Genomic DNA, 18,929 nt, shown 5'->3' on the forward strand with positions numbered 1-18,929 from the left:
ATATAAAGGGTCTTCCAAAAGTTCATGGAAATACATATTATGAAAAAACTTTGCATGGCTTTCTTTTTTTTTTTAATATTTATTTATTTATTTGAAAGAATTACACAGAGAGAAAAGGAGAGGCAGAGAGAGAGAAAGGTCTTCCATCTGCTGGTGCACTCCCCAATTGGCCACAACGGTCGGAGCTGTGCCAATCTGAAGCCAGGAGCCAGGAGCCTCCTTTGAGTCTCCCATGAAGGTACAGGGGCCCAAGGACTTGGGCCATCTTCCACTGCTTTCCCAGGCCATAGCAGAGAGCTGGATCAGAAGTGGAGCAGCTAGGTCTCGAATCAGCACCCATATGGGATACTGGCACTGCAGGCGGTGGCTTTACCCTATGTCACAGCGCTGGTCCTATCATGGATTTCAAAAACTGTTTTAAGATTTATTTACTTCAATGGCAGGGTGACAGAGAGAGATCTTCCATCTGCTGGTTCACTCTCCAAATGACCACAACAGCCAAGGTTGGACCAGGCCAAAGCCAGGAGCCAGGAACTCCTTCTGGGCCTCTCTGGTGGGTGGTAGGGACCCAAGTACTTAGGCCATCATCTATGGCCCCCCAAGCACATTAACAGGAAGTAGATCAGAAGTACAGAGTAGCTGGAACCTGAATTGGCACTCCAGCTTGTGTCCCAAGCAGTGGCTCAACCTGTTATACCACAACATCTGTCCCTCAAAATATTTCTGCACCAAAAGAAACATATCTTTTCTTAATTCCAAGCTTTTTGAAGCTCCTTGTATGTCTGGATGCCTGTGTGATGGTTCAGATGGAGCCAGGCAGTGCCAGCTCTGCACAGGGCTCCAGCAACAGTGGGAACTGTGGCCGGGGAGTGATGACCACACATCCCTGACCCACACTGCGCTGGGGTAGATGGCGCATGTCAGTGAAGTCCAGGCAGCTTTTGTTGCCTTAATTCAATGAACAATGGCTGTGTTGCAATGATATCCAAAATAAGATCCAGGAACTGACAGCATTAGTTTTAAGTGTTCAGACAGTTGCTCAAGTCCATCGGTGGTCTTCACGTCCCAAGCCCTCACCAGCCACCAGACTTCTGAGGCCCTCAAAGGCCAGGGCACAGATTTCTCTGTCAAAGGTGTCCAATTACAAGGGTGTTTACCTCTGATTGAAGCTTCCCCGGGCAGAACTATCTGATGCCAACACTCAGCAGGCCTCAGCTGCCTAGAATCTGCCCCAAGGAATTACTTTTCTTTCCGTTCCCTCCCTGGCCTTTGATATACTGTCTATTCCTAGCTTGTCTCTTATGCTCTGGGCCAAAGTGTCATGCATTTTCAGCATCTGGCTCAAATCAGTATCCACTTGCCCCTTTTAGTCTTCTTTTGTACCCCCAAGATGACCTGTTGGTGGTCCCCCAAATTATAATTATTTAACTTAATTTTTGACTTGATGGTGTGAAAACAATATACATTCAATAGAAACAACTTCCAATTTTGGACTTTGGTCTTTGCTCAGGCTAGTGATACGTGGTAGGCTCCTCTCTTGTGACTTTGGGCAGTGGCAACAGCTCCCAGGCAGCCCCAGGATCAGAGGGGGAATCTCGGGTGTTCATAGGTCTGATGCATTAAGTGCAGTTTTGACTTGCAGTGTTTTCAGTTTACAGTGGGTTATCAGGGCATAACCCCATGTATTCACATTTCACAGCATTCCTCTTGCGCATCACCAGGCTGCCAGGTGATGGTTCTTTGTTGTGGTTGTTTTTAAACCCCTTTCCTGGGGCTGGCACTGTGGCTCAGTAGGTTAATCCTCTGCCTGTGGTGCTGGCCTCTCAAATGGGCACTGGTTCAAATCCCAACAGCTCCTCTTCTAATCCAACTCTCTGCTATGGCTTGGGAAAGCAGTAGAAAATGGCCCAGATACTTGGGCCCCTGTGCCCACGTAGGAGACCCAGAAGAAACTCCTGGCTCCTGGCTTTGAACTGGCTCAGCTCCAACTGTTGCAGCCATTTGGGGAGTGAACCAGTGGATGGAAGACTTCTCTCTGTCTCTCTCTCACTGTCTATAACTTTATCTTTCAAATAAGTAAATAAAATATTTAAAAAAACCTTTCCTTCTCCAGAAGGTCCTTTTCATCCTCATCTACAAGGCTACCTCCGTTTTCCCATTCAGATTTACAAAACACGTTTGTGTGTTAAGGCAGTCCTTGTTAGACCTGGAAAAAGTCCTGCTCCATTCCTGTAACCACTCTTAAGATTCATTCATCCAGTGTTCATCGAGGGCTGTCTGAGCGCCAGGCACTGTGCTGCTGCCAACAGTCCAGGAGTGAGTGACAACAGCCAGTTTTAATGGGGTGAGGGAGTGGAGTCAGATAGTATGGAACAAATAAACAGAGCAAGTGTAGACTCAGAATGCTGCTCTGAGGGAGGTGGAAGATCCGTGCACAGGGGAACAACTGCTCCGTGTAACACAGATGCCACACCGCAGTCCACGTCTTTTTCTGAAAGGTGGCAGGGGCGACTCAACGTGGCTAAGGACCGTGAGCAATTGCATCTCGCGTTCTGAGTCCTTCTTCCCCAGCTCAAACTAACCCCATCTCCTTTTTCCCAGTTCCTCCAGGCCCCTGCCTTCAGCCTTGTGTTAATAGGTGCTAACTGGCAAAATGAGTTTTCAATTCAGAACAGTCTCGGTCGGCTTTCCCTGTGGCACTGTGATTTCCTCGGTCATTGGCACCTTTTTGAGCCTGCAGTGTCAGACACATCCTTGCTGCATCTCCAGCTCCCACAAACCGCACGAGAGACACTGCTTTGCAGCCGCTTGTCTTCCCGTGTTCAGGAGCTCTGGGCTGCCCCCAGATATTTACTGTGTAGCCTCATGTACCATCTTAGTTACCCTCCACCCCTCGCCCTCAAACCATTTCCTGAAGCGTTCAGCTGCAGAAGTGTGTGTGTGTGGATAGAGCTCTGTGTAGACAAGGCTCTGAGTATGCAGCTGGCCTCCCAGTGAGCCCTCATGTCTTAGAAGCTGCCTGTTTTCCAGTGGTTTCATTGTCCTTGGCTAAGCAACCAGCCCATGCCGAAGGAGTTCGCGGATGCCCGGACTGCTTTGCAGCTAAGGAGCCTCTCTCTCCCCACCCCCAGTGCCTGGCCAGTAATCCTCTGCAAGGCTTGGCCCCGTCTAAGAAGAAACAGTGAAACCCCATAGAGAATCTATCAGAAGGGAAGACTCCCCAGAATTTCTCCTGAACAACAGGAATGGGAGACATATCAGGGAAAATTTTGGAAAGTAAATGTGAAGTCTCTGCCGGAAAAATTAAAATAAGACAATAAAAGGATGGAGAGGACCGAAGTAACCATTTCAGAACACCAAGGAGAGAGGAGGGTGTAGGGCACTTCGGGGCACTCAGTAGCTCACGTCTGAGAAAACAGAAGGGATTAACACTATGGGGATGTGTACCTATATGCATCAGTGGCCGCCTTGTGTAGAGATTTGCAAGACTCACTGTTTATCCAACAGTCTACAATAAAACCAGGTCAATCCTAAGGCTTTTGGGACAGAGATCTTAAAAATATTTCTTCACTTTCTTCCCTTGCCCCCCAAGCCTACATCGGGGTTTTGCACCAAGTAGGTACTCAGTAACTACGTGCTGATTGAATGAGACAGCCTCGTAATTCACTCAGATTAGGAAGGTTTCCCATGGGTTCCACCCCACCCATCCCAACTCCAGCCTCACTGTCACTGATGACTACTCTGTAGGAGTCTAGCTGCTCTCCTAAAGCAGGTTCTACTGCCTTCCCTGTGTTTGATCTTCTCTATCTGAGGTTCAAGTTGAAAAGCAACAACTCCCTTTGGCACTTGCTGAAAACCCCTAGGCTGAGTTTGTCTAAGCGAGAGCTGGGCACAGGCTGTGGTCTGCACAGGATTCACTCCAGGCTTGGGGAATTCATGATAGTTCTGCCTGAAGGATGATCTGATCCCTGCCTTCTGAGACTCCAGCTGGCCCTTGGTGGAGCTGCTGAGATCAAAAGTTCCCTCACTGATCTTGCGTTAATGCTGCAAAAATTCATGAAGCAGCAGCAAATAAATGAATTTGGGAACCATTAGACATTTGGTATTGCCTATCTCCTTTCCATGGGACAGTAATAAAAAGAAGCCAGATGTCTTGAGTTGCAGCTGACAAAACTATGGTCTTTTTTTTTAAAAAAGATTTATTTATTTATTCGAAATTCAGAGTTACACAGAGAGAGGAAAGGAAGAGAGAGAGAGAGAGAGAGAGAGGTCTTCCATCTGATGATTCACTGCCCAACTGGCTGCAACAGCTAGAACTGTGCTGATCCAAAGCCAGGAGCCAGGAGCTTCTGCCGGGTCTCCCACGTGGGTGCGGGGGCCCTAGGACTTGGGCCATCCTCTACTGCTTTCCCAGGCCACAGCAGAGAGCTGGATCAGAAGTGGAGCGGCCAGGACTAGAACTGGCACCCATATGGGATGCTGGTGCTTCAGGCCAGGGCTTCAACCAGCTGTGCCGCAGCGCCGGCCCAAAAACTATGGTCTTTAATCTTTTGGGAAGGAAGAAGCTAACATTTTAGAGTACCTACTCCATGCCAGCCACACTATCTATGACATCATTTTTAGCTCCCACAACTCTAAAAGGTTAAGTAGAACCCTTCCTCAACCGGGAAAGTAGAGGCTCAGAAAGTAGGCATTTGGCCAGCATGACCAAGGAAGTAGTGCTCTGGCTGTGCTGGAATTCAAACCCAGGTCTGTGTGCCTCCAGATCTTATGTTCATCCTTCCTGTTACCTAAAACATAATGATGGAGAATGGAGTTGTGAGAGACTGGATGTGAGACTTGAGGCCACCATCTTCAGTCTGACTCAGCACCTATATTGACATTGGCCTTGGGCAAATTGCATTAGCCTGAGTGACTTCAGCTGCCCCAATGGGAAAGTGAACACAGTAACATTCCCACCTGTCTCTCAGGGGTGGTGCAACGAACAATTGATTATGCACATAATTGAAATCCCAAAGGAAAGTTCTAGAACATGTAGGCAGGGCAATACAGACAGACTCTGTTTCCAAGAATCTTCTCTCCCCTTCTTTCTTTATGAAGATTTACCTTCACACGTGTCCTTTGTGAAGGTACTAACTGGGTGTCTATTATGTGATAGGCCCTAAGATTCTGGGAATACTGCTATGAACAAAACAGACTTTTCCTATCTTTTTGAAGTTTATAGTTTGAGGAGAAAGTAGAAAATAAACAAGAAACCAAATATATAATTTAAACTTTGGTTAAAGGCCAGAAAGAAGAAACAGTACAGGGAGAGAGAAAAACAGTAAGTAACAGCACCTCAAGTTTGTATGTGCTTAAAGTTCCTGCAGTGCTGTATAGGAAATTATTAGCCATGGGCATCTCTGGGGAAAGTCCTAGAGGCCAGGGCAAGGAATCAAGCAATGCTTTTCAATTTGCCCATCTCCACTGGTTTGTTTATTTATTTATTTTTATCATGATTGTATGTTGCTTTTACAGTTTTGAAATACTAACTGTGCAGAAAAATTGGCATCTGAGATTCATAACTTAGTAATCCTTGCCTCCCTTTGTTGTCTGTGAAAAGGTTTGTATAATACCCTGTTGAGTACAGGTATATTTGTAGAGTTCAGGCAATGCCAAGAACATTTCTTATTTCTATTTGGGGGGAAAGTAAGCAAATTTAGCTGCAGTCTTGATTCCAAGTCTCCTGGGAGCAGCCAAGCTGTCCCCACCTCCGCAGGGAATGAACTTGATCCTTGGCTTCTGAGCCCCAAGGGAAACAAGTCCATCTGGTTGGAGACTGCCAAGAAGTTATCGCAGCCAATCTGGTTATCCTTGAGAGATGGCAGCCAATAAATTACTTTTAATTAAAGAGGCACTATCAAGAAGACTAAAATCTATGATTCACAGGGTACTAAACCTGCAGAAATTAAAATGAGGCAAGGGAAGAATAGAACAGCTGTACAACTAGGTGAGAAACAGGAGGTGGCCCATTAACAAGAGTCAGTGGTGATAAAACTCACAAAACGAGAATATCAGCAATGGAGGAGGGGTTGAACTAGCCGCAGACATCTGCAAAGAGGAGGGGCTGGAGAGCCCTCTGTCATCATGGCACTGGGAACCACAGTTGGGTTTTTTGTTTTTAAGCCATAGGGATATGCAATAGGGATACGTTTTCTTTTCCAGTCATTAATAACAAGGGTGTGATGTTAGAGGAAAAGCTCTGGCTAGCTGAAACCCTATCAAAGGGAGGAAACATCTAGGTGGTACAAAGGGTTTGGAGGGACACAATGGTGCCATTGCTCCTTGGGTCTAAAGAGCTGCTTTCTCAGAGATGGGCAAAGCAACTCGACTTCTCAGGGAGCTTACTTCTGGAGAAAATGCCTAGCACTGTAGTTGTCTTTCTTATCTTCTTTCGTCCTCTCATTTAAGTGTGGAGCGTTCCGAGTGGGGATGAGCCTGCAGCCACTACGGGCCTCCTGCGTGTCCTCGCAGCTGTGCGAAGGACAGGCCCTTTACAGCTCGTGTCTCAGACTCGGCAGTTTCTCCTGCCTAAAACACTTCCCAGAAAATGCGTTGTCATTCTCCTTGCTTAATTTGCTGAACGTGATACCGTGCAAGAATTTGGAACTAAAATGCTTTATGGCTCGGAAGCTTTTGTGCCCATTACTGGCATAGAGGAGTCTAGAGTGCCCTTTAGATTTCTGCTGTTTCTGTGGTCTGTTGTGTTGCTGCTATTTAGAGGTTGTAGCAATCTTTCAGTTAAAGGAGGTTTCCGATTTGGAATGCTTGACTGCTACCACCATTTTGCAAGTGAAATTAGCGTTAATGCCTGTAACAGGGCTGAGTAACCTCCCTGGTTTGTTGGGGACCAAGGAGGTTTCAGGGTGTGGGACTTTTTGTTTGAAAATGGCTTAGGCTGTGGTAAACAGGGAGATGTTAACCAGCTTATTAATGTTAAACGATATACTTAATTCTCTCAAAGAACTTAGGAAGCAGCATTATTTCCCTTTTTTTTTTTTTTTTTTTTGACAGGCAGAGTTAGACAGTGAGAGAGAGAGACAGAGAGAAAGGTCTTCCTTCCATTAGTTCACCCCCCAAATAGCCACTATGGTCACTGCGCTGTACCAATCTGAAGCCAGGAGCCAGGCACTTCCTCCTGGTCTTCCATGCGGGTGCAGGGCCCAAGCACTTGGGCCATCCTCCACTGCCTTCCCGGGCCACAGCAGAGAGCTGGACTGGAAGAGGGGCAATTGGGACAGAATCTGGTACCCCAACCAAGACTAGAACCTGGGGTGCCAGCGCCGCAGGCGGAGGATTAGCCAAGTGAGCTGCGGTGCTGGCCTCCCATTTTTCAAGTAAGGGAATTGAAACTGAGAGATGAAGCAGTAAGTGTTATTATAGCCAATGGTGGCAAAGCCTTGTAATACATCCAGGTCTCTCTGGCCCCAGAGTTTGTGCTCTGAACATTTCCTTTTTGCAGGCTTGTGATAGACAAATTGAAGGACTTGCCCCCTTTGGAGTAGGCATTTAGCCTAGTGGTTAGGATGCCTGTATCCCATATCAGAGTGCCTGGGTTCAATTCTTGCCTTAACTCCTGAAATGCAGATCCCAGGAGTCGGTGGGTTCTTAACACCCACATGAGGGACATGGATTGAGTTTTCATCTCCTGGCTTTACCTGGGCCCAGCCTCAGCTGCTTTGAGTACTTGGGGAGTGAACCCCGACTCTCCCTCTCTCTCTCTTTCTCCCTCAAATAAGTAAATGAAATAAAAAAGAAATTGCCCCACTGTAAGTACAATTACAATCCCTTATTTTGAGGCTGTTCTAAGGATGACTTTTTTATAGCCTTTGACTCTTTATGTAGGTTTGGAAATTAAGAAATATCCAACTACTAAACTTTTGCTTAGATTTTCAAGCATGGAAATGCAGGCAAGAATAGAGAGCAAAGCATTTTCCATGGATAGCCTTCAATAACCTTTTGTGAAATCTTGCCAATAATCTCTTCCAAAGGAAAACACTTTTGGAGTTCAGAAAGTTTACATTTCCATTCTGTAAAGCTCTCTCACTTCCCACCAGTTTGAAAGGAATGCTGCCGTCAACTTGGCTCATTTCAAATACTGCCTCTATGTCTCTATTCCATGTCCCAGTTTCCACAGAGTTTGTGTAACAATACCTGAATGGGAGGTCAGACAGAATTGGCTTCGGCATCACCACACATTTCTTTTTGCCTTCTTTTTCTTCACAATGCTGTGTGTGTGTGTGTGTGTGTGTGTGTGAGAGAGAGTGAGATCAGCAGGCAGGAGGAAGCCCAGTGTGGAGTGGGAAGATGAAGGAAGTAGTCCTGGGAAGAATCACTTTAAAGGATTTTACAGGAGGAGCTGCAGATGAATACCTACAGCTATCTAGTTTGAAGGTTGTTTTGTGACTTTGAGTTCTCCGCTTTGGGGATAAAATAAGCCCACACAAGTTCCTGCTAGCTCTGGTGCCGGTTCAGGCTCTGAAAACCCAACTGTACAACTAAACCCTAAACACTACTGACTATTGGTTCATAGAGTAAGAGTATGTGGACAAACGCTGGGTGCTTGTTCATCCATTTAGTCAAACAAAGTTAAATGTAGGGCCTTCTATCTCTCAGAACTGTGCTGGGCAGTGGGAAAATAAAAGGAAACAACGAAATCCAATGTCATGAAATCAATGGATACAGCTAATCACATAGAAGTGACATTGTCCTTAAACTTCTCTCAAATCCACCATAAATATTACATCAGGTTCCCTAGAAGCAGGGCCTGAGATGATGTTTCTTGTGCAAGTAGTGGATTGACCCCTGCACAGTAGTGGGGGAGCCAGGGCAAGGCAGACGATCAAGCTAAGAAATACCCAAGGTCACCAGACAGGTGACCTCACAGAGGGCTGTGGAGCAAGAATGGCATCATAGATTTCAGCTCTATGAGGCAAAAGGGCCAACCTTTTATATCTCCAACAAGCAAGCATTGGCTATGAGCGTTCTCTAGCAGTGGTTCCAATCAGATGAGGCCAATTCTCAGAAGGGTGCTGCTGCAAATAGTCAGCAGGCAACACTCCCAGCAGCTGGGGTACAGATGCATAGCCATGTAAAGGCAAAGTGGAGAATGGCCATTGCCAGCAGCGGCTACAGTACTCAGCACTGAAGTGAAATGTTAGAAACCTACATATCACCTGTTGATAAATGTAACCAGTGGGGCAAGACTCCACCATTTCTTTGGAGGCATTACAGATAACACAGTTGGCTTGTGTTCAGGGCCATGTTGTATGAAAAGCATGCATCTGTCAGCACTGGACTCACACCCAGCACGATGAGATGCTCATACCCTGTGACAGACTCCCACAGGCTCTATGTTCTCCAGGAAGCACATCTTGAGATGTCACTACACAGAATGTTCATTAGGAAGCCCTTGAGGTCCACACACGTGGAAGGAAGAGGAGGAGGCAGGGGCGGACAGAGGGAGAAGTCGATCCACAATGTGGGATGAAAATGGCCTCTGCTGACTGCACCCCAGGGACAGCTTTGGAACCAAATGGCTCACTAGAGCAGGGCTTGCTTTGGGCCCAAATGGCCAGGTCTTTATACTCCTCCATTTACCCCGATATTGGGCCTCCTCTGGCACAGCCTTGAGAGAGGGGATTCTCTGCAGGTGAGGCCACCCCTGAAAGGGCTACGGGAAACTGTATTCCCTGTAAGTGGGTGTCAGGTCTTTCCTGGAGTGAAAAATGGATGGCACATAGCTGTTCCCATCTGCTTCTGGAGACAACTTGCAACAGCCCCAGTCCCAACAGGTTGAAGTTGTTTTCTCTTTGGGAGTAAGAGATAGGGCACTGGGAACATATTACTGAAGCACCTACATTTAGTTTGGAACTTCATATTAATTCTGGACTTTTGTCATTGGTCTATCTTTACTTTGAACTTGTACTTAAACTTTTAATTTATTTTATTTATTGAAAAGACAGAGAGAGAGAGAGAGAGAGAGAGAGAGAGAGAAAAGGGATGGGGGGATCCAAATGCCCACAACACCCAGGGCTCGGCTAGTCTAAAACTGGAAGCTGGTAACTCAAGCCAGGTCTCCTGTGTGCATGTCAAAGGCCTGAGTACTTGAGCCAAGCCTGCTGCCTTCCAGTGTGAGCATTAGCAGGAAGCTAGAGAGGAGCCAGAACTCAAACCCAGGCACTCTGATGTGGGAACCAGGTATTCCAAGCAATGTCTTTTTTTTTTTTAAGGGAAAGAGTTTATTGGGGGAAACTCAACAGACCGGAGGGAAGGAGCAAAGAAGGAAAAGAGGGAAAAGGAGAGCATAAGAGAAAGAGAGACAGAGACAGAGACAGACACAGGTCATGAGACGGAGAGGAAGAGAGAGAGACACATGTGTTCAGGAACAGGTCCTTTTAAAACTTTGCCGAGGGGCGGGCAGGGAAGTAGGAACAGCGAACCCTATTAGGATGGGGCGGGGGGGCTGACACTGCCACCTGCCAAGCAATGTCTTAACTAATGTGTCAAACTTCTACCCAGTGTGCTTTTAAAGATTGTTTTATCTTATATTTATTTAGTGACAAACATCATGCTAAGTGTCTTATATTCATTACCTTATTTAATGCTTATAACAACCTTTATCAGGTAGATGATATCGTATTCCCCACTTTACAGGTGAGAAAACTAAAGGTTAGAGAGGCTAGGAAAAACTTGCTGATTGAGAAATCATATGCTCAGTCTTTGAACCAACGTCTCCCTAACTCCAAAGCTCAAACCCTTACCCACTCTACTGAAGCCCACTGTGAAAGTTTTCACATTACCCTTTGATAGACCTTCGCTAATTCAACCTTCAATACCCAGCATGTCTTCTGCCAGCCTCTGCTAGTTGCGACTGGAGATCCAGCAGGACACCTCTGGCTGTGCTGCCATGCATGCATTCTGTGGGTCGCCCTTCCGGCTGCCTGTGTGTGTAACAAGCTCAGGAGATAAATGCAAGTGCAAGAGCCTTGGATGTTTCCAATGAACTCAATTTGCTGTTTTAAACTTTTTAACAGGCTAAGCGAGACGCTAAGAGAATGTCTGCAAAAGAAGTCACCATCAACGTTACAGACAGCATCCGACAGGTGGACAGAAGTAAAAGAATCACAAAGAACTGCGTCAACTAGCCGAGTGTCCAAACACAAGGGCAGGTGGACTTCTTCGGTGACTTCATGATATTGATTCCTGTCGGTGAAAGTTGAAAAAGTGGGGACCACTTACTGACCATGAACGCTGCTGAGTGCCTTGTGGGACTGTCTTACCCCACAGCAAATGCCTGCCTGAGCTGTTGGGTCCTCTGAGCCTCTTGTTTAGCACGTGAATGCATTAACAGTCCTCACCTTTGTGAATAACCTGCAAATGTGCCCTTCAGTTTGCCTCTTTGCATCTCCTGGAGTAGGGAGTGGGGGTACAGTGGTGAGCTGGAGCCACAGGTCAGTTTGTGAAAGAGGAAAATAAGAGTAGATTTCCTGGGTGAAAAAGTTGCACATCAGTGCCAAGCTCTCCTGAGCACAGTAGTGTGAATTTCAGGCAAGCTTACCCTTTCATTCTTTATTTTTAAACATCACCATCACAAAGCGTACTGTGTTCGCCTAAAAGCTGGCTTTCCTCCAACTGTAAACCCAGATCGATGTGAAATCAGGAAACAGGAAAAGTCCCGGTTATTCTCATTTCCTTAGCTCACAATCAGACCAGATCCTGTTTCACACACACTAACTCCAGCAGGCAAGGCCCATGGCGTGTCCTTGGGAAGTCTGTGTGATGCTGTCACACCTGCTCCTCCCCTGCCTCCAAACCACAGGATCAGTCTGTGGCGTCATGTCATATAAAGTGGCCATGCATCCAGCCTGGGACACCACTCAGGGCTCAGGCAGACACTGCGTATTTCATAGCTTTCTGGTTCCCTTTGCTTGTCTTAGTAGTTTTCTCTCTCCAGTTGAGTCACTCACTACGGTTAATTGAAAACTAGACACTGCTCACAGGAGAGAGATAGTCTAGGGACCTGTGGCAGCACATGGAGCTTTCTCTGTCCACAGCCCCAGGACTGGGTCATTTTGGCATCTGTAAAGGAACTACTTTAGAAAGACAGCACCTGCTGGATGTGTATTCACATTGATATTAGACTAATGTGCACTGTGTTACAGATCAGGTAGTTGACACAGTAAAATGATGTTCTGATAGAAAAAGTTTTTCTAGCATTTCCTTAAACATGTTCAGCTGGAAGTATTTTCTTCCAAAATAACGTAGCATGATTTTTAAAGAACTGCTAACAAGTCTGGGATTGGGAAAAGTAGGACTAAAGTTGTACCAAACTATACCAATAAACTCCATGTTTAGCAGAAATAGGCAGCTTGATGGTATGTGTTTATGTAACATAGTCCCGAGAACTGACCTACGAGGTTAAAATTCAGTTACTCAGTGGCGCACCTACTAACTCTGGTATTCCTCAGACACCAGAGGATAATGTCTTCCTTTCTTGTTTCCCTCCCTCCCTCCCTTCCTCCTTTTCTTCCTCCTGCTGATAGATTTTATACTTATTCATTAAACATTAAGTGCCCACTTTATGCCAGTTACTGTGCAGATGTTGAGAGATGTGGGGTCAGGCCTCTTGCGACCTTATATCCAGAATCTACCAGTAGGCCTAACAAGTAGGACTGACTTAGCGACACTAAGGTGTAGTGTGTGTTGTGAATTACTCTGCAATGGAGTCTTGCTTTTATAGTAGGGTTGATGTGTGTCCTAAATGACAGATCTGGGTGTTCTCATCATCATTGTACAAGCCTTTACCATACACAAAACTACAAGTTTTCCTAAACCTCTCTCATTTTGATTCCTTGAAAAAGGGCTTTTAAGGACTTCACATTCTGAAAAAAAATTTTAACTTTTATTATTTTAAAGCAAAACCTGTGACTCATATGTCCCTAGTGGCATTACTCAGCAGGAGTCCCCAACTCTAAAGGTTGGCAATGATCCTGCAAGTTCAAGGGCTTGTTCTCCCAGGGCATGTGTGTTTTGCTTTGTGTAAGGCGTTCTTTCACCAGTCGCTGTGCTGTGAGCCATGGGCTAAGCCTAGTTTCTCTTTCCACTCTGTTTTTGCCTCAGTTCACTGCTACAGGTTATTTGGAATTCAGCAGCTTGAGAAGGTGGCTCTGTTTATCCAGAAACACTTTTTCGCCTCTAGGGGAGAAGGGAATGAAGGACATGTGATCTGGCCCTCCCCAGAACCATCTGGGTCTCTCTGAGACAGTGACCAGAAGCTAAATCAAGTTACTGGAAATTCATCTGGCAGCTTCTCCGTGTGTATATGAGACAGGCATTGATTCTTGCTATCCCGTTGGGAAAACACTTTCCACTGCAAAGTTTGTGTCAATAAAGTCATTAATTTCAAACATATGGGTGGTTACAGAGAATCTTTACTGGAACCTTACATTTGTATGTAGACCTGTTTAGACTTTTTTTTTTAAGATTTATTTATTTGAAAGTTGGAGTTACACAGAGAGAGGAAAGACAGAGAGAGAGAGAGAGAGAGAGAGAGAGAGGTCTTCCATCCGCCGGTTCACTCCCCAATTGGCTGCAACAGCCAGAGCTGTGCCCATCCGAAGCCAGGAGCCAGAAGCTTTCTCTGGGTCTTCCATGTGGTACAGGGGCCCAAGGACTTGGGCCATCCTCCACTGCTTTCCCAGGCCATAGCAGAAAGCTGGATTGGAAGTGGAGCAGCTGGGACTTGAACCAACGCCCATATGGGATGCCAGCACTGCAGCCGGGGCTTTACCTGCTATGCCACAGTGCCGGTCGCTTTCTTTTTATTTATTTATTTAGTTTTTAAACAAAAACTTTTTATGTAAGTGATCCCCGTGAATCCACCAAAAAGCCTGTGAAGTAGGTAAGGACGTGCTCTGCCGTTCCTGGCTCTACCGGCCAGACTAATTTACAGTTATAAAAGTATTTATTATGGTCCACTCAACTGGTGAGTGACGCTGCAGGAATTTCAAGTCTGCTTCCAAGTCCGGTGCTTTTTTCATCATAGCATCGTGCCTCCACAGCAAGACAATCCAGCACGGATGGGAAGTTCAGCCACTTAGAAGGGAATCGTCACCAAGCCTGAGACTGGGCCGAGCCCAAGCCCAAGATAGTGACTTACTGGGTCTGACTCAGGATTGCTTGTCGCTCCAGAGGGTGACCCTGAGGTGGTGTGAGAGGACACCTTTGGTGAAAGTCAGTTCAGAGGAGATGGAATAACTGCTCACACCTAGACATAAGGGATGCCATGGACCTCCCCTGTTACTGCCAGGGCCACTCCGTAAATGCACAGATGAAGGACTACACTGCCTCACCCACTGCCCACCTTCCCCCACCCTCTCCACATCCTGCCCCCCTCCCCAGGCCACCTGAACACATTCCTGTTTGTGTGCTTCATCTAAGCCCTGCTGACCTTTGTTTATGAGTTGCTGACTGCCCCACTTGTCATAGAAATGCACCCCGTGCATATCTGCCCCTCTGAGCAGGGTTCCCCAAACTGAAGCTCCTCTGCTGAATCCAGATGATAGGCACACTTTGTTTGGCTGCTGTAGGATGAAAGCTTGGGAGCTTCACATGAAAATCCAGTTCTGGCAGAAAGCCTCTCATTTAGAACTTGGCTTCTTCTCGAGCTAGGCACGTGTCCACTAGAAATAAAAAGGATGCTTTCCAGCCTCCCGTGCAGCTAGGAGTAACTACAGGACTAAATTCTAGCAAAGAAATGAAATAGAAGTGGTGCATGGAAGCTTCCAGGAAGGCTCTTGATAGAAGAACAGTCGGGATCTTCCTTATTTTTCTCCTCGCTTCCCTGAATGAGGAGGCAGCGGCTGGAGCTGCATCGGTCCATTGGACCATGATGTGACTTGGAAATGGAAGCTGTATTAGTCAGCTTTCAGTAGTGCAACTAAAATACCTGAGCGGGGCTTCTTGGGAAGGAAAAGGTTTGTTTGGGCTTATAATTTGGAGGTTCAAAGTTCAAAATTAGGCAGCACCATTAGTCCGGCTGGTAGAGCCAGGGACGGCAGAGCACGTGCAGAAGAATGATCACATGGAAATCTCGGAAGCAGAGAGACATAAGAGCACCCAGCGTAAATAACCAGCTTTCTGAGGGCAAGCACCAGGCCCACTGACCAGATGCCATGATTAGATCAAGACTCCACCCTGATTTCAGCAGCTGTTAACATCGGACTTCAGGATTTAAACCTCTGCAAGAGTTTTGGGGAGCCAAGTCCTGTTCAATTCATAATAGACATCATGCCAGTTAAGCAACAAATTAGGAGCCTGTGTCCCGAATTCCACCGAGTCTCTGGGAACCCTAGAGTCTACACCCCAGACCACTTTTGGTAATCCCACTTGATTTAATATGTTTCAGTTGTAATAGTCAAACCCAAATGTAACTGACATACAAACTTTGCATTTTCTTTTGAGATGATTTCTAAACCTTCTGCCTGCACGGCTACTTGGCCATAGTCAGCTGAAGCCAGTAAGTCTGTTTTAGCTGGAGCTGAGGTCTCCACGTTGTGACAGTCCCTGCCATTCATTGTAGCTTACACGTGGTCATTACCTCAATTTTGTTACCTGCCCAAGCCTGCGACATTTGAGTTTGCAACCCCTGCTCCCAATTGTGTGTCCAAATATGTTGGGTTTTTTTTTAAAAATATGTATTTATTTGAGAGACAGAGTTATAGACAGAGAGAGGGAGAGACAGAGAGAAAGGTCTTCTATCCACTGGTTCACCCTCTCCCCCAAAATGGCCAGAGCTGGACAGATCCAAAGTCAGGAGCAAGGGCCTTCTTCCAGGTCTCCCATTTGGGTGCATGGGCCCAAGGACTTGAGCTATCTTCTACTGCTTTCTTAGGCCATTAGCAGGGAGCTGGATCAGAAGTGGAGCAGCCAGGACTCGAATGGGTGTCCATCTGGGATGCTGGCACCACATGCAGAGGCTTAGCCCACTACACCACAGTGCTAGTCCCCCCAAATATGTTTTTGTTTTCATTTTCTTTTTAGGGATCATCAAAATAGAGTGTCCTTTCACTCCATCCCACCTATCTTGGAAGTAGTCAATCTCAGGAGAATTTTCTGAGTAGGCAAATTACAAACATGACTACTATTTAAAAATATGCATTCATCTGCCCTTTCATATCTTTCATTTATTCTAAACATATTTACTGAGAAGTTTCAATGTCCCAGGAGTTGGCAATGAATCAGAATTTGCCATGCCTTTGTAGAACTAGTGATCTAGTGGGAGAAACAACATAAATAAATAAATCACATCGACTTAAGGTGGTGATAAATGCTGAAAAGGATGTTAACAGGAGAATGAACTGGAGGGAGACAAGTACAGAAGCAGGAGGCCACTTAGGAGTCTACAGCTCTTGCCCAGAGGAGAGATGCCAATGGCAAGGAATAGTGTGGGAAGTGCAGAGATGAGTAGAAGTGGGTGGCTGGTGAGCACATTTTGGAAATAGAAACTAGGGTGTGCAGATGGTTTGGGTGTTAGAAGTAAAGAGAATGGAAATCAGGAGGAGTCTTAAGTTGTTTGGGCAACAGAGTTCTTGGGGATATAGGGTAAGACACAGTGGGAAAAGTTGAGGGGAGGGCACTGCAAACCAAGAGAAAATTTTGGACCCATTAAGCATGAAATATCCATGTGGAAGCGTCCTATAGGCAGCTGTATGTATGGGTCCAAATTTCAAGGTAGCAGTCAGACAGAGATATGAATTTGGAACTCATCAACACATAGAAGATATTCAATGACACAGAATTAGTTTACTTGATAAGAAGTTGGAGAGGAGGGTCCAAGTCTCTGCCCTGGTATACGCCACTGTTCAGAGAAGTAGTGATGGAGGAAGGGTCAGCAAAAAATAGAAGTGGTGAGGAAGCCAGGAAGAAGACTGAGAACTCACTTATCAATGCCAAGATTTTTTAAAAAGTTTCAGGAAGCAGAAACAGTCACTCATGACCTCAATGTAGTGAGAAGAGAGATGTGACTTCAATTGGCTCCATCAAGGTTACTGGTGTCCTTGATGAGAACAACCCAGTGGAAGGGTGGTCACCAAGGCCAGTTTGATGAATGGAGGAGTGAAGAGGATGTGGAGAGAAGGGAACAACTTTCTTTTGAAAAACTTTGCTATGAAGCAAAGCAAAGAGACAAGTAGTTGGAGAAGTTGTAAAAAGTGGAGCATCTTGGAAAGTGTGCCTCAACTTTTCTATGGAGGGGTTTGAGGTTGGTGCTGGAAGGGTGAGAGAACAATCTACAGAGCAAAGGCGACCATGAGAAGGTGAGATCATCAGCACCACATTAAAATTTAAATCCCGTCTATGAAAAAGCTCACATCCAACAAGTGTAAGGACAAGTGATAGTTTATGAGAGGACATCTACAACACAATTATCAAAGAGGTGGTATAGGGACATACATTTAAAAAGCAATGAGAATTTAACAGGAAAAAGACAACCCAAGGAAAAAGAATATAAACAGGAGAAAATTTAATGGTCAACATAAATATCAAAAGATCCTCAGTCTCATAAGTAATTAAGCAAAAGCAAATTAAAACAGAAATGCCACTTTTTTACCTGTTTGCTTAGCAGAATTTTTTTTTAATTGTTTAAAAGGCAGAGAGACAAAGATAGATATTTCACCTGTTAGTTCACTCCCCAGATGCCTGCAACAGCCAGGTTGAAGCCATGAGCTGGGAACTCATTCTGGATCTTCCATGTAGGTAGCAAGGACTCTGGACCGTGAGTCACTGGGGCACTGCCTTGGGAAGGGAATTTTGGTCTCCTAGAGTAGCTTTCAAAAAGCAAGTCGTTATAAAAGCCTGAGCTTCACCCCTGACTCTCTCTGGCTTCCTGTTTGATGCTGTTATCTCTTACTTTGATTATATGCTCCCTCCAGGATGTGACATAGCCAAGAGGGTACTCAACAGAGTTGAGTTGATGCCAGCATCATGCTCTTGAACCTACAAAACTGTGAGCGAAATAAACCCTTTTCTAGAATAGCCTGCCTGTGGTATTTCATTATAGCAATGGAAGATAGATCACAATACCTAGATGTAAGAAGTCACTTGGAGGGCCGGCGCCGTGGCTCAATAGGCTAATCCTCCACCTTGCGGCGCCGGCACTCCGGGTTCTAGTCCCGGTCGGGGTGCCGGATTCTGTCCCGGTTGCCCCTCTTCCAGGCCAGCTCTCTGCTGTGGCCAGGGAGTGCAGTGGAGGATGGCCCAGGTGCTTGGGCCCTGCACCCCATGGGAGACCAGGAAAAGCACCTGGATCCTGGCTCCTGCCATCGGATCAGCACGGTGCGCCGGCTGCAGCGGCGGCCATTGGAGGGTGAACCAACGGCAAAGGAAGACCTTTCTCTCTCACTGTCCACTCTGCCTGTCAAAAAAAAAAAAAAAAAAAAAAAAAAAAAAAAAGAAGTCACTTGGAAAGGAGGCCCCCAAATACCTTGGCAGAAGTTACAGACGACATGTTTTCAGGGACAGACAGATGACATAAATGAATGTCGTAGACCCATGGGAGTTATGGGACTGGGTGAGAGAAGAAAAACATATGCCACACTGAAAGGGAAAAAAACTTGATAGGACAACTGCCCCAAGATTTTGCAACCTACACTGTAGGTTCACAATGAGACTTGTGCAAGGAACATTTCCAGATTCCTGACAATGATGTTTGATAAACTGCTTATAACTGATTTTTCCAAAATGCTTTGCCATTTGGCTTTGTCCCCCACCCCACCCCCCGCCCTGGAACTATTCTGCTTAAATATGTGTGTGTGCCCACTCCTGACTCACTTGCTCCTGCAAAGATCCCACAGGAAGCGTAGCAAAGGATGCCAGGGAAATGAGTATGC

At 46.0% G+C, this 18,929-nt stretch overlaps 1 long non-coding RNA gene across 2 annotated transcripts in view; it reads left to right on the plus strand.

Moving 5' to 3' along the window:
- BAALC (BAALC binder of MAP3K1 and KLF4) overlaps nt 1-12,402 on the plus strand; it is a 79,463-nt gene extending 67,061 nt beyond the window's left edge. For both annotated transcript variants that reach the window (XR_007919127.2, XR_007919126.2), the window contains one exon: nt 11,076-12,402. This is a non-coding gene — a long non-coding RNA (BAALC binder of MAP3K1 and KLF4). The remainder of the gene's footprint in view (nt 1-11,075) is intronic.
- Nucleotides 12,403-18,929: the final 6,527 nt, after the last annotated feature.

This window comes from Oryctolagus cuniculus, chromosome 6 (assembly GCF_964237555.1).
Source record: "Oryctolagus cuniculus chromosome 6, mOryCun1.1, whole genome shotgun sequence".
Taxonomy (NCBI): domain Eukaryota; kingdom Metazoa; phylum Chordata; class Mammalia; order Lagomorpha; family Leporidae; genus Oryctolagus; species Oryctolagus cuniculus.